Source organism: Fundulus heteroclitus, chromosome 11 (genome assembly GCF_011125445.2).
Source record: "Fundulus heteroclitus isolate FHET01 chromosome 11, MU-UCD_Fhet_4.1, whole genome shotgun sequence".
Taxonomy (NCBI): Eukaryota; Metazoa; Chordata; class Actinopteri; order Cyprinodontiformes; family Fundulidae; genus Fundulus; species Fundulus heteroclitus.
This window is the reverse complement of record NC_046371.1, coordinates 20,484,410-20,501,434: the sequence shown is the minus strand read 5'-3', so window position 1 is coordinate 20,501,434 and position 17,025 is coordinate 20,484,410. Positions and strand designations below refer to the sequence as shown.

General features: G+C 38.7%; 1 long non-coding RNA gene across 1 annotated transcript; it reads left to right on the top strand.

The window, feature by feature from the left end:
* The first annotated feature begins 4,684 nt into the window (after positions 1-4,684).
* On the top strand, positions 4,685-5,765 carry LOC118564463. The gene is made up of 3 exons (XR_004931862.1): positions 4,685-4,811; positions 4,907-5,253; positions 5,327-5,765. It is a non-coding gene; the product is annotated as an uncharacterized LOC118564463 (long non-coding RNA).
* Positions 5,766-17,025: the final 11,260 nt, after the last annotated feature.

Here is a 17,025-nt window from a genome sequence, read left to right as displayed (position 1 = left end):
TAACAGTAACAAATGGCTGTCATAGTATTTGACGTGTGAGCCTGCTGTCACACGGTCACCATGTTGGCTGGTGGTCGTCAGCAAAACACTGGCAACACCCTTTGGAGAATGGTCATCTTGGTAAGGTGTTTACAGTGGATAAGTGTCAAAGATTCTGCAGGAAAGCATGCTCTTTTTTTATCAAGTCCATAAATCACTGAGTTAACTGAAAAGAAGACTCTTTCAGATATAAAGTGTGATTCTTTATTTTTCTCTTGCACCACTTTTTTCCTCTAAAACAACCTTTCTGGAACATTGCAAGCATTGACAATAGACTGGGTATCAACATGACCCAAAGACAAACCAACAAAACTGCTTAAATACTACAGACTTTTTTTTTTACAGGTTAACATTCATGAGGGTTATAAAATACAATTAAATGAGGATAACTGTTGTTAACGGAGGTCTTGTTCTATAGGAATTAGGAAATCTTTTCCCTCCTTCACATCCAACCACTGGGTTCCTTCTAAACCCTAGCTCCTGAATAAAGTGGCTGCATAAGAGTTGATTGTAATGGTGTATCATTTGCTGTGGGACCTACAAAAAGCCTCACAGTAAACCTTTTGAGCTTTGTTGGAGACAACCTGAGTGAGACAAAAGAAAGCCTAAATAGAGGAAGCTGATAGTAGCACAGCGAGAACCTGCAGTTATACAATGAGTGATGAAGAGACTTTAGACATTTCCCAACTGTCCCTGCTGCCAGAAAGCCAGCAAAGGAAAAGAGACTTGTGAAGCCCACAGTAAGTGACAATTCAAGAGATGTGACACATTGCCTTAAGGTAATGAATGCTTGGGTTAAAAAAAGGAAGAGAGCTAAATGGCCTGATTGGAGAATCAAGAAAAGAACCTGAGCAGCACTGAAAACGTGATTGTTACTCTATCAACCATTACATAGTTTTCAGTTACAACTGTACAAACTAAATTGGTAGAAACAGTGAAAAGTGAAACCAGTTATGTCCTTAGTGTTAGTGTTTATTTTGTTGACAAAAACTATGCCGAGAACATTTCCTAAATCGTCCTATATAAACATATGAAAACCTGACAAGACAGACAAAAAAGCACAGAAGCACACATTGATCCAGTAATCGGTTCTACATTAGATAGTAGTAGCGGGTGAGCCGTCTTCTCTGGATGATGTCACAGTTAACAGAACGTCAGACCAGGTGTGCCTACTATGAAGAAAAAGAGAGAGAGCAAAAAGTTAAAACCTGAAATGACGACAATTATTTCAATGTAATACAACAGTAGACTGAAGAACAGTAGAAATCAGTAGAGTGAGAAAATTAGACCCTGATGTCCTCCAGTAGCCTATGCCTATCACAGCACAACTATAGAGGTAGCTCAGGGTAACAAAATTATAAGACAGCATGGGATTAATTTCCACTGTTATGCTGATGACACTCAGCTATATTTATCCATAAATCCTGATGAATCCAATCAGTTACTTCGACTGCAGCCATGTCTTGATGACATTAAAAGCTGGATGACTTTAAGACAGAAGTTGTAATATTTGGGCCAGAGTCTTCAAAAAATAAAGTTCTTAATCAATCACTTAATCTGGATGGCATTAACTTGGCCTCTGGTAATAAAGTAAAAAATCTTGGTGTTGTTTTCGACCAAGACATGTCATTTAAATCCCATATTAAAAAGGTTTCCAGGGTTTCCTTTTTTCACCTCCGGAATATCGTCAAAATTAGAAACATTCTGTCCAGGTGTGATGCTGAAAAACTAGTTCATGCATTTGTTACTTCAAGGCTGGACTATTGTAATTCTTTACTATCAGGAAGTCCACAAAATGCAGTTCGAAGTCTTCAGCTGATCCAAAATGCTGCGGCAAGAGTTCTGATGAAAATCAACAAGAGGGATCATATTTCTCCAATTTTAGCTTCCCTTCATTGGCTTCCTGTTAAATCAAGAATAGAATTTAAAATTATTCTTCTAATGTATAAAGCCCTTAATAATCAAGCTCCATCATATATCAGAGCCCTGATTACCCCGTATGTTCCTAACAGAGCACTTCGCTCTCAGACTGCAGGTCTGCTGGTGGTTCCTAGAGTCTCTAAAAGTAGAATGGGAGGCAGATCCTTTAGCTATCAGGCTCCTCTCCTGTGGAACCAACTCCCAGTTTTGGTCCGTGAGGCAGACACCCTATCTATTTTTAAGAATAATCTTAAAACTTTCCTTTTTGACAAAGCTTATAGTTAGAGTGGCTCATGTTACCCTGAGCTATCTCTATAGTTGTGCTGTGATAGGCCTAGGCTGCTGGAGGACATCAGGGTCTAATTTTCTCACTCTACTGATTTCTACTGTTCTTCAGTCTACTGTTCTCCAGTTTTGCATTGTATTACATTGAAATGACTGTCGTCATTTCTGCTTTTAACTTTTTGCTCTCTCTCTTTTTCTTCATAGTAGGTACACCTGGTCTGGCGTTCTGTTAACTGTGACATCATCCAGAGAAGACGGCTCACCTGCTACTACCATCTAATGTAGAACAGATTACTAGATCAATGTGTGCTTCTGTGCTTTTTTGTCTCTATTGTTGTGTCTCTGCTCTGTCTTCTGTAACCCCCAGTCGGTCGAGGCAGATGACCGTTCATACTGAGCCTGGTTCTGCCGGAGGTTTTCCTTCCCGTTAATGGGGAGTTTTTCTTCCCACTGTCGCTTCATGCTTGCTCAGTATGAGGGATTGCAGCAAAGCCATGTACAATGCAGATGACTCTCCCTGTGGCTCTACGGTTCCCCAGGAGTGAATGCTGCTTGTCGGGACTTTGATGCAATCAACTGGTTTCCTTATATAGGACATTTTTGACCAATCTGTATAATCTGACCCAATCTGTATAATATGATTGAACTTGATTTTGTAAAGTGCCTTGAGATGACATATTTCATGATTTGGCGCTATATAAATAAAATTGAATTGAATTGAATTGAATTGAATTATTACTGCATCTTTATAGCTCTTTTAATGAATATTGCCCTTTCAGTGATGAGACGTACATATATTTAGTTTACATTTTATTTCCTTTAGTTTTAGCCATTCATCATTTGAGTAGTTGGTTGATTTATTGTAGCTTGAATTATTGGGTATCAGTTTGTTTTTTTTCATTTAACTCATACGTCAATTGTTCATGTTTATTTTTTTCCTCATTTAATAGCTATTAATTCTTAGAAAACATTAAATTTGTTTTCTTAACTTCTTTAACTCAGTAGAGATAAAGCAATTCTCTTTCATGTGAGATTTAATAAATTAGATACCATTTTATTATTTATGTAAATATATTTAAACACACCTTCAGCTACATTGGATGTTGCCTTGACTATTAATCAGTGTATACAAGTTGACGACATTCATTGTTTTAAACAGGTTAACAATTAAATGCTCAAAGATCAATAAGATTATTTATATTTGCTATCCTTAATGATTTTTTATTCATAAATAATACAAGAAAGAAACATGAAAGTTATCTTCAGAGTTTATTTTAATCAAAGATTATCTTGTTATTGAGTCGTGAGTTAACAAAGCCGAGCTGAAAAGGTAAACCAGTTGTATCACATTTCTCCACAGGAGAGATGGGTCTTACTTCCAGTTATACAAGAGTCATTTGATCTGCAATCTCATCCAATATTCTGTTATATAACGTCTCCGAGGCACACGTGAAGTTTAAGCTCGGTAACTGGTTCCCTTACACTCTAGTCTCTTGTCCATTTATTTCGCTGTCTCCGTTTTTCCAGCTGAGCCCACAGGGGCAGTGACCTCATCTAAACCCAAACTCTGTGACCACTGAGTTTCCTGTGTGTCTGAGAGGAGATGAGAGTGCCAGACACCTCTTATTAAACCTGTGTTTGGCCATCAAGCTGAGGGGAGATTCATTGGAAAGGTGGGTGGGCTGGACCAAGTGGCATCTCTTTTGTCAACTCCAGTATTACACTCTAATTGGCTCCCATAGGCTTTGGGTCTGCTGGAAAAAGATTGCACTAACACATAAATAAAACACACTCCAAAACATACATAATATTATATCCACAACTATAAGAGGTTGCACTAACCACAGATGCTGTGAAATCATATTACAAAATAATTAATTCTTTAGAGATTGATGCAATCACGTTCTAAACTAAAAACCTCATAATAAGCTGCATCAAGCAAACAGTTACAGATGCATGGTTTGACCTGTTACACATCAATCCACAGTTTTAGAAGAGCAATGCCGACTATCAAAATTTGATGTCACAAAACAATACACATTTTTTGCTGCTTAATCATCCATGGTCAAGACAAAAGTTAAACTTCTCTTTCAAAAATTAATTTATAAATAAAACATTAACTGTAAAGAAGGTGAGGGTCTGGTCAGCAGGACTTGGCACCTGCCCACACTCAAAAACGTTCCAAAGACTGGTTCAATGATCATGGTGTTAAAGTGATTGACTGGCCAGCAAACCTGATACCTGATCTGAAATCAATAGATAAACTGTGAGATATTGTCAATAGGAAGATAAGGGAAACCAGACCCAACAATGCAGATAAAAGCAACCTGGGCTATCATTACACCTTAGCAGTGCCACAGACTGATATCCTCCACTATACACCACAGTGATGCAGTAATTCAACCTGTTAGGGTTCTCTGTTTCCATGCTCTCTATCTCTACTTCACAGGTGGCTGCAGTTGACATGTGGGCGTGACCCGCACCTGCGTCTCATCAAGGAACCCTCGTCTCTGGCTTAAAAGGAGTGCACAGACAGCAGGAAGACACCAAAGTGTTACCCCATCATGGTATGCCTAGGCCCTAGATCTGTCTCCCAAGTTTCGTACCTGTGAGTTTTTGGAAACCTGGTTTTTGGACTAATCCTGTGTCCTGTCTCCTCCAGTTTTGTCGTGTTTTGGATTTACTCACCTGTGTTGGCTCCGTGCTCTGAGGACCAGTCGTCCGAATCCCCACCGCTCAGATTTTGCTCTGGCTTCTCAACTCACACTCTCTTGATGGTACCTGCCAGGCGTGAGAATCCCCTTCCTGGATTCACTTGGTTCGTCAGTCACACTGCGGTTCTTCCAGCTGCTCCTCCTGCCTGCCGCCGCATTGGTGCTGTTCGGGTCCCTCGCCTGCATTACATCTGCCAGCCCTCCTGTCACTCTGCCACCACCTTCCTTCAGAGAGTTACGGTCATTGATTTCCCTTTTCATTCATTCCCCCTGGACAGGTCTCCCCATCCAAACGGTAAGCGGCCCCTCTTCTGGAACATTTCCCCCTGGTTCGATCCTCTGTAAACATATCCTCTTTCTTCCCGCAGTTGTTCCAGCTCTGACGTTCAGACCTCATTATCTGTACATCATATTTTTCAAAATTACAAAATATAAATGCTTGAAATACTTCTCTCTATGTTTGATTAATGTATATCAGTTTCACATTCTGAAATGAGTGGAAAAAATGTAAACCTTTTTCATTATATACTTTTTATGGGCCATAGTTGTATTTCTAATGGGGCTGTGGATTTTAAATTCACACATTGTCTATCCATCCAGCCTTGCATCCTCACACCTAGAGAGACAAAATACCTAACTGTAACCTGAGAGAGCACCAGAGTACTTGAAGATGAATCATGCATGTATTGGGAGAACATGCAACCTCCATGCCAGGATTTAAACTTGGACCTTCTTGCTGCAAACCAACAGTGCTATCACATGCACCACTCTGCATACCCTGATGCCAAATAAAAAGATTTTTTTTATTCAGGTTTTGCACAAAAATCATTTCATACTTGGTAAAAGCAAAGAGTAGCTTTTGTAACTTTATTGTTCCAAAACAAAGTGATGGTTACAAATCTATTTTCAAATTTATCATTGTTCCAGTGGACACCCATTGGGACCAAATCTGAAAATGGGACGAGTATATTTTATCATCAACTGTCCACAACTAGGAGGTTCATACAAGGCTTCTTGCAGATGAGTAAAAATCAGTCAAAAATCATAAAAATCATAAAAAAGATTAATGACAGAAAGCGTTAGAAAGACTTAGAAAAGTAGCAGGTGCACTTTTCTATGAAAACGATAACGAATGCACTCACTATCAATAGCCTTTATGAATGATGGGAACTCCACTCCTGAAGAAACAACATATAGAAGCTCATTTCAGGTTTGTAGTAGAACAATTAACAAGCTGATGAAATAGTGAGGGAAATGTTCAGGTTTGATGAGTCCAAAATTAACTCTTTGACCGGCAATGTACAGACCTTGTTTGGAGGATGAAAGGCACCCCAAATGACCATATGAATGGTCAAGTTTGTGGATTTGTTATTTTCGGCATTTGGTACAGGTAGCATTCATACAGCTGAAAAATAGATCATTTGAGAAATTTACTGAGACATTCTTGGAAAGAACCTGCATAAACAAGGGTGGATTTTTCATTAAGAGAATGATCCCAAACACGCAGCCAAGGAAACTATCAACTCCTTTCCAAAAAAGAAAACAAAGCACCTAAAATTGTCCAGTTAACCACCTGACTTGAATCCTTTTGAAAATGAATGTAAACAATTGAAGATTAGGGTGAGCAGAAGATTCCTCCAGAACCTTTAATATGTGAAGAAGGTTTGTAAACAGTAATGAGTCACAATCACACATGAGTAATCTATGCTACTAGTTTCTCTATAGAGGAGAATTTTGAAGTTCTCATAACCCAATGAAGGCGTTCTCCTAGGTATTGAAAAACATCCCATGGACATGTGCAATACATATTTCCTGTTCTATTCTACCTTAATGCACATTCCTTTATTTGCAGATTTATTGTAGCTTGGAATTGCTGACATAGGTTAACAGGTGCAAATTAAACAACTTTATGGAGTTACGATGCAGGACCTGTTTTACACACATGGACCTACAATGAAAATAAAAATAAACAACAGAAAAACACACAAACAGCTACATACTTCTGCTTTCCTGATTCTGTGACTTATAAAGTCATTACAGATTTTTTGTTTCATCTTCACTTTTTGACTTTCTGTTGTGCTCATTGGGAATTTCTTGGCTCCGTCAAAAATGGAGCCAAGAAATTCCCAATTTTTCACCAAATAATAGAAGAACAGTCCTTGGACAAAGTAATAGATGGTTTACATAAATACTTGGTTTTTCTGAAGTGGTCATTATTTCTGTCTCAGGGAAATGTTTTACACTGCAAAACTCCTATGTTAAACCTAGAAAAATGAAAAAGTGGCATCATTTAGGAACCTGGAAAATTATTATGCTTTTCTGCTCAACATCGACTCAGTCCCTCCAGGTTTTTATGTGACCGGCACCATCAACTAAATCATCTGCTCTCTAACACAGCCTGTCATCAACCGTATCCTGATAGCACATTCAGAGACTATAGATTAATTCACTTTCTCATATAACAATGTTTAATTACACAGCCTTCAGAGCAGCACCATCACAGGCAAAGATTTATTTGTGTTTGTCTGCAGATATGAAGTCTATATAACTGTACACTGTCATATTCATCATCCCAATAGATGAAAATGGTTTATTTCCTTCCTCTGTGGGGATGTAATTACAGAAGTTTAGTGAATTGGAGAAGAATTCTGACAGACAGGCACGCACAGAATCATAAATGTACTCATTATACCTTCTTGCAGATCAGAATTGAGATCTTTAAGCTTCTGCATTTAAGCCTTTTTTTTCTGCCCAGTATGTGCTCACAGGTAAGTTTTCACTTTTCTCACATACTACCAACAGAGATTATTGTAAATTCTTGTAATTGTGATACAGGAAATTGATTTATGTCTTACTAGTCTGATTTATCACACCAGTGTTTCTTTTGGACTGTTTCCGTACAAGTGTGAGAAGAGAGCAAATAAACAGCTAACATAAATTGAAATTAGTTAAAAAGTCTCTCACAAGCCCTTTTAGAAGAAATGATTGTCTAACTGATGACAAAACTTCAAAGACCTTCATATCATCCAGTGATTTCTGAGCACACTCTCCAGTAAGTACTTCAGTTATTTTTCTTTAGGAAAGGGTAATTGGTAAGTTTTGTCAGTTGTTTTCACCAACTCACAATGAAACACTACAGTTTTTCCAACAAAAAAAGATGTGCCACTTTAAGTGATGAACCAGAAACCTTGGGGCAAGTGTCTTAAACTTCATGACCAAAGGTCGAAATTTGATTTCTAGATGAGGCCAAAGTTCTCTTTTAGTAAATTTACTTCCAGTTCCAAGCAAATATGTGGTACTTTATAGCAAAAGATTTAGTACCTTATACCCACAATTAATAAGTATTAGGGCCACACATGTAGAGAAAAAAATATTTTTGCCATGACGAGATTAACTCAACATGTCGACTTTAAAGTCGCCATGTTGACATTATTCTCAAAATGGTTAAATAGTTAAAGTTGATATATCGTGGCGACTTTATTCTCGACGTGTCGACTTTAAAGTCGACATTAAAATCGACATTTCAACAATAAAGTTGAAATTAGTTCAAAATAGTTTGGAGAGAGCCAACCGCTGCACAGGATACCTGCACTGAATCCAGAATCAGACAGTTGGCTGACGATTCAACATGCCTTGTGTAGATGATTTGGTCAAATAGCGTACCTCGAGCGAGCTATTTTTAGAAACGTAACGTCACGATGACGTCACATCACGTGGTACGCAATAGGGCAAACTTGCATAGTCCGCCGCTGTTTCGCTGTAAAAGAGACGTGCGTTAGCCTAGGTTTTACTCGTTAAAATGACTGTTTTTTTCCAAATCTAAGACCATGGTTTTTAAACGTTGTTGCTATGGAACGTGCAACAGCGACTCGAGGTACGCTGATCGGCCGCATATGAAGGATGTTTTCTTCATTACTTTCCCGAAATTCAAGAGTGGCAAGGAGAAATGTGTGCGCTGGGTACACCGGTGCGGTCGGCCTACATATGTAGCAAGCATTTTGTCGGAGGAAAGGGCACAACCGAAGAACATCCTGACCCAATTCCAGCTACATCAAGTAGTGAGCAGGTAAGAGTATTTTGGTGGCCGACATGTTAATAATGAAGCGCCTGCTACCATGATAGCATATAGGCTATCATGGTAGCAGGCGCTAACATGATACCCTGCTACCAGGATAGCCTACTCAAAAACATTTCAAATAAGACAAATATTAAACATATACCGATTCCTGGACGGTGATTACAAACAAAAAAAACGGCCGACGACGCCATGACCGGCGCTTGCAGGAAAAAAAAAACAAAGCTTACCATTCGATCAACTCGGCTCGTTTGCCGGTCTTTTTAAGCCCTCGACACTCAAGCCATTATTTGAGCTGAAGGTTGGTGTGTTCTTCGACAGTGCGACCAGTAAACCGTGTGCCTGGGACATCGTCTTGGGAAAGTTTAATGGCTGCAAAGTCGGTCATATCGCTGGTTCTGTTGTGCGTGTAATAGCTGGTTGCTACGGGCGTTCTCTACCTGTATGCCCTACCTACGCGGCAAAAGGGGCGTTGCTCTTGAGACGGTGACGTCACGTGCGCGGTACGCTATTGTACTTCAGAATCGGGTTTAGCAATAAGGAAATCCTCGGTCTTTTAGCCCAGAACCACAGTGTGATTATTAGACACCCCGGCCTCGTAGAAAGTCTGTCACACTGAATGACATGTTCTCAAATTCAGAATTGCGAGCCCGGGTAAGCATCAGTAGGGAAAGACGTTACGTTATTGGTAGGCCACCGCTTCCAGTGATGACTATACAGTTGCAGCACGGCAAAGACTACCTTCACACTTAATTAAAACGCAGAGACTGCAGCTGTGGAGCGCGGTTGCTCTTTTCTCCAAACTTTGGAATGTTGAGATTAAAGTCGCCACGATATATCAACTTTATTCTCGAAATGGCGAGTTTAATGTTGACAGGGCGACTTTAAAGTCGACACGACAAGAATAAAGTCGACATGACATTTCAACTTTATTCTCGAAATGTCGAGTTTAATCTCGTCATTGAAAAACTTTTTTTTTTTTCTTCATGTGTGGCCCTAATAGTAGTTTTGGTTTGGGGTGTAGAGTTGTTTTCCCTTTCTCTTACTCAAATGAAAGTAAAAAGTAGTAATCAGGAAAAAAGTATTTGGTATAATCACTGCTCAAGTGCTTAGTAACTGTTCGACCATATGATTTATTTTGTGAAAATGTTGTAATCAGACAGACAAATGGAAATATCATTACAAAATAATAAATTAAATTATAGAAAAAACATACATTTCTAAATTGTACTTTTTACTTGTAATTATGCTACAGCATAAACCTTTTGAAACAAATACTTATTGTAGGTAATTTATTAATGTTAAAATGGCGAAATACTTCCATTGACAAAACATTATTTCGTGCATATGCATCTGAGCTCCAAATGAAGGTTTGGCATACAGAAAATTAACATTACAAAAATGAAGCTTGTATAAGAATAACAAGTCTCGCTTTAACACAAACTATAGATCGGTATCAGTATCGGCAGCATTTTTGGTTAAAATGTCCTTTCAGTGACGGAATCAGTGGTGGTTATAAGTGAGGGTGGTTACTAAAATGATGTATGCTGCAATAGAGAGGCTCTATTAGGACTTCCCAGGAGTTCTGTATTATTCTGTATCTGTATAATGTTGCAACGTTCTACCAAACTCTCTTACCAGTCGTTTCAACAGCATCTGATATTATATCCAACAGAGGTTTCCAGACAGACTTCACAGGGTTTACTGGTTTCCGAAAGCTGTAATTAAATTATAGCAACACTTCACCTGAAGCACATGTAGCATGTTTTATTTTTATTGCAGTTTGTACTCTATAGTACTATCTGACACGTGTACATAAGTAAATTATTTTGTAACTTGTTCTGCTGACGATCTTTGCAGCAATGCCACTTTAACGCTAGTTCCTTTTTTCTCTGTTTTGATATGACTCATTGATGATTCATCTCTTAATATTTTCCTTGTTCCAGTTATTCATATGTGCAAAAAAAAACTTACAGAAAGGTTGCTCTCCTGTTTCATTAATGAAGCATTTAGGCATCTCCAACACAGCTGTCAAGTGAGTCTTAGTTGAGCATGCTCTAAAAGTGTGATGTCAACTGGGCCATGATTGACTTGCCTTTTGTCATGTTCTGGAGTTGAAATCACTGCAAAAGATGCTGTTAAATGTGTGTTTGTATGAGCTAACTCCATTGCTTGCTCTTCTTGCTGTGTGTAGGCGGATGTGAGAAGGAAATTGGTTGTGTGAATGGGTCAGCAGGGAAATGAGTGAAAAGACAGTCATGCTGCATTTCTGACGTATAGTCATGTGACTTTCCATCCTCCACCCACACACACACACACACGCACACACACACACACACACACACACACACACACACACACACACACAGAGTGAGAGAGAGAAAGAGAGAGAGAGAGAGATAGAGAGAGAGAGAGAGAGAGAGAGAAATTCCCTCCATTCTCTGTCCCCACCAAGCTGTCAGAGGTATCAGTTACATTTTTATACCAGTCACTGGCTGCACCCATGCTAATCAGTCTACCTCTGTCTCTATATATCTGGCAGTCTGTCACAGTCCCCCCGAACATTTATGTTCCTGTGTCCTCCCTCATTAATCATAGTTAGACCACTACCGTTCTCAGTACTGTTAGAACCCGGTTAAAAATAAGCAAATAATCAAACAGGTACCAGATTGTAATAGCCCACAATGATTTACCATCATATCCTTAAAACTGCACTAATGAACAATGTTTTGCTGTAAACAGTGTCAAAAATATATTTTCATTGGTATTTTTTCCAGAGAGATAGAGATGAGCAACAGTAATTCCTTAAAATTTGTTAGGGTTTTTATTGTGGTCCCAACTGAACTGAATAAAGTAGATAAGTCTTAAAGTTCTTGCCCAACTTTAACATCGTCAGACATTAGGGGTTAGAGGGCAAAGATCAGCAGAACCATACTATCTGTAGGATCTCCTGAAGTTCTATATGAGAGGTGTGAAATTACTTTAAACACTGTGGATGCAAGTGAGTTTCTGTAGTCCACTGAGCATTGGAGATTTTCTTTTGCATATTCAGCAGCAACCACACTGTGTGGGAGAAGTTGTTTTTTTTTTTTTGTTGAAAAACAGCATACACTCTGAGAATCAAGGAAAAAAAGGAGGTGAAGAATAAGTTGATCACTGAGCTATAATCGGGTTATGTCCCTTAGGGCTGAAGAAGGGCTCATTAATATGCAAATCAGCCATGCTTGCAGAGCAATGTCAGAGGGAGAAGACTTTGTGTATGGCACTCTTTATCTGCTAATTGTCTGTAATTGCTGCCAAAATGATTGATTTATATAGATGTGTCAGAGTCTGCATGTAAGCACAGGGAGATGGAAAGAGACACTGTTCAATAATATAACAGCATTGAATTTTGGTGGGGGAGTTGGAAAAATTAAAGTGAGACAGACCTTTTTGTTGCCTTCATCACAAGAAGTTTGTATAAAATTATTTAGTTGGTAAAATTGCTCACTTTTATTTATATATGAAATTTTCCTATACAGGACACTGGGCTTAAAAGTAAAATTAATGAATTATTTGTTATGTGTGTGTAACTATATCATGTGTTTTTATTATTACGCCAGAATAATTATGCCAGCTTCTCTGGCATAATCAGTGGTCTGAAGAAGGTAAAATTCCTCTCCTTGTGAAACAGACCTAAAAATATACCAAAATATCTTACAAGTTAAACCTGTGAAGACCTTTCCATAAACAGATTGAACAGTTGTTTAAAAATAGTGTCTCTAAAAATGTGATGTGTGCATCATATTGGTTGTCATATACATTTGAAATGTCATGGTTTTTGGTGTTTGGCCCACAAGCAGACACAGACAGAAACAGGAACAATTTTAAGATGTTTATTCTCAGGCTCAACAAAGAATGAGTACGCGCAGTATGTATCAGGCGAGGTCGGAACGTCAGAGCTGGAACGACTGTGGGAGGGGGGGAAACCAGGGGAAAATCTCCAGAAGCTGCGCCGCTTACCGTTTGGATGGGAAGACCTGTCCGGGGAGGATGAGTGAACAGGGACTCTGTGACCGTGACTTTCTGATGGAAGATTGTGGCTGAGTGACAGGAGGGCTGACAGATGTTATACAGGTGAAGGGATCCGAACAGCACCACAACGGCGGCAGGCAGGAGGAGCAGCTGGAAGAACCGGAGTGTATCAGACGAACCAGGTGAATCCAGAGAAGGGGTTCTCACACCCAGCTTGGTACCACCAGGAGAGTATGAGGGGAAGTGCCAGAGCAGAATCTGAATGGCAAGGATTCAGATGACTGGTCCTCGGAGTACGGAGCCAATACAAGTGAGTAAATCCAAACACGACAAAACTGGAGAAAACAGGAGACAGGATTAGTCCAAAACCAGGTTTCCAAAAACTCACAGGTACGAAGCTCGGGAGACAGATTTGTGGCCTAGGTATACCACGATGGTGTAACACTCTGGCGTCTTCCAGCTGTGTATGCACTCCTTTTAAACCAGAGACAAAGGTTCCTAATGAGCCGCAGGTGTGGGCCACGCCCACCCGGTAACTGTAGGCACCCGTGGAGCAGAGTTAGGGAGCACAGATCCACAGAACCCTGACTTTAAATATGTACCAATTCAATATGTACTCTAAAATCAATGTTTGCCTACTTGTCTGATGAAATATTAATTGCTAACTAATTTTTATTAAAGCTTAACCATAAAGAATTTAAAATTAAATATAAAACCTTAGGGGTTCCAATCTGACTATAACTCCACTTAACCTTAATAGCTTTTGATGTACTTTCAGAATATACATAGCAGATGTCTGAGCAGAAAGTCGGCTTACAGGCAACACTACTAAACTTTTCACCAAATAATAGAAGAACAGTCCTTGGACAAAGTAATAGATGGTTTACATAAATACATGGTTTTTCTGAGGTGGTCAATATTTCTGTCTCAGGGAAATGTTTTACACTGCAAAGATGCAAAGAAGCCGTTGCTTTCTTTCAAGGATATTACCACTAGCATTCATGGACTGACTGAAAAAAACACAAGAAACTGAATATGATGGCAAGTAGAAAGCATAGTTCTTTATAAGGGAATTTGATTTTAAAATAAAAAAAGATGTGAGGTTCATAAAAAGGGCTGTGCGCAAGCTTCTTTTCTAGTTATGTTACTCCTTTTTGGGTCAGTCTCTGCTTTGCAAGTGAACAAAGCACATAGTGACATTTGACAGGTGAGCATTAGTTAAACTGGCAACACTAAAGGAGAAAAATCCTGCCGAGCTGACGCAAGCTAAGTAACAGTCAACAGGTAATGGACAGGTGTAAGTGTAAAAAAAAAAGGTCCTATACTGACAGTTAGGGCAAGAGAGCAAAAGGACATCAAACTTTTGGGATGTGTGTGCACGTGTGTGTATGTGTGTGAGATCATTGATGAACATAACCAACACTAGGGCTTACTACCATCTGGGTAGTAGTCAGCCCCAAGCCCAGTGTCCATTTAACATGAAATAGTCTCAGGATAAAATTTCATAAAGCTTGCATATATAAATCAAGCGGAGCACTATGGCAAAAGCAGTAAGGCTCCACTTATGAAAGTAAAATCTGTTGGGCTCTTTTTGGCTTTAAGACAACAATTGTTATTGCCACATTGCCAGACAGGACACAAATAAATAAATAAAAAGCCCACATAAAAAGGACCAAGGACACTGACTCTATCCCAATACATCTAATTATAGCTCCTAGCTCATGTTTCTTGACCATGGAGTCAGCAGTTAGAACACTATCGTGAGAAGGAAAGGAGCCTCGGACTGCTGTGCAAGGTTCCTCTGCTAAATTACAGGAAACATACAGGCTCCTTTTCCTACCTCCTTCCTTACTGACTGTACTATTAGGACAGCAAATATCATGACAACCTCTGATGCACTTCCGCTTTGGGTATAGGGTCCTTACCCAAAAGAGGTATTCGGCTGTAGTTTCCTTGTTCCTGACGTAGGTGATGTAATCTAGGGAGCCATGTGAATCATAACCTTTGGAAACATGGTTCAAACAGCAATAGTGTGATGGAGGAAACTAGACAGAAAATTTTAATGGTATCCAAATGTAACAATTCCGCTTAATGTATGGTACCAACAGTTATGCAACCTAATCCAAACACAATTTCTTTACTTAATTGTTAAATACAAAGGATATAATAACATGCTTTTAAAAGAATAAACCATTTTGCCACTCTCTCCGCTTCCATGCGTTACGAAAAAACACAAACTCATAAACTCTCTTACAAGCAACATCATATTCCTAATTTCTCCCAGCTAAAGGATTATTATCAGAACAAGGTCTTTTTTGTTTAATGAAAGTATCCAGCTGTGTCTTTATCAGAGGTTTATGGCTTATATTTGCACCCCTACTGAAGACAGCAGATTAATATGAAATCTGGTATTTTGATGGCAATTCAAAATGTCAAACACAAACTGAATTTAACTCTGCTGTAATTTTGCATCAAGTAAGCAGATTTAGCTAAAACACAAAACACACCAATCAAAACAAGGTCTTGTTTTATCTCTCTAATATAATGTTCATAGACAAGTCTCAAAAAAAATATTCTCACCTTTCCACTTGGCGATGGATATCACATATTAGAAGAAGAAACAGGATATTTATATTTCTTTTTTCAAGATTAGAATATATCAATCAACTCTAAGTTTATTCAACAGCTAAAGATAATAGCTAAAAAATAGCTATAAAAATAACATAAAAAAGCAGTAAGATCATTAATCAAATTTACCATCAACTACCCTTTATTCAATAAGGATGAACTAATGAAGGAAACAAAAATTTATAATTCTACAAACTACTACTAAAGAAGAAGTTTTAATCAACTGGTTTTGTATAAAATGTATCAAGTATTTATCCAAAAAAGGTTTTATGTGTTAGTGGCAATACCTATTTTGAGCAACAAAGGAAAAAATAAAAATAAAAAGAGGAGACAAAACAAAGATGCCGAAGCAGCATTGATGCTTTCAGCACCACAAGGATCACAGCAGAACAGGAGAAAACACCTACTGTGTCAGGTATAGGCAATGTCACTTTTACAGAACCTGTTTGCATGTCTGCTCATTATCCCCCACTTCTGTCTTACTTAGGCTGAACAGTACTCGGACCTTTGAATACCAGCATTTGGTGGGCTAAAAGTAACCACAACAGGCTATCTGTTCTGGATTTCTAAATTAAAACAATCAGCACATGAAAACACCATATGGATAATTGTTTTTTATGCTAGTTTATTTTTTGTTTTAGAATTTTCTAATGAAAAACTGTTAAATTTACTTTACAAAAACAAACTTGCGGCTTGCTTGCAAATATACTCAGTTGTATGTTACAGTGACTACCAAAAACAGTTATTGCACTGTAAACAGTGATTGCACATTGATTTAGTGTTGCACAGTATAGTTAAAACACTTAGGTGTTTATGCAGCCTGTTGGGGGGTAGTTCTGCTTGCTGAATCTGATAGCTTAGAGAAAGAGCCTGCAATAAAACTGTTTCAACATTTAAGGAGCAGTGCTCTGTTGAAAAGCTAACTGCTGATGTGAAGGCCGGTGTAAAAGGAAATTTTGGGGTGTGAATATGAAATCAGCTACAAGAAGGATAACTGCACCGAAGGAATGCAGACTACACACACACACACACACACACACACACACACACACACACACACACACACACACACACACACACACACACACACACACACACCTGTTCAATTGTTTGATAACACAAATGGTGAATCAGTCAATCATGTGTTAGGGTTAATAACATCAAACTTAGATTATTACAATAGGCTCACATGAGACAATTAAAAGTCCTGGCCTGATTTGTGTAGGATTGCAGGTGCATTCTGATGGCAGGTCACAACTTGCAGAAAAGCATCCATGAATCCATCATCAGTAGTTCTGGCAAGTGGCTGTGGTGTAATGGTCTGGGTAGTATTTTCTTGACACACTTCGA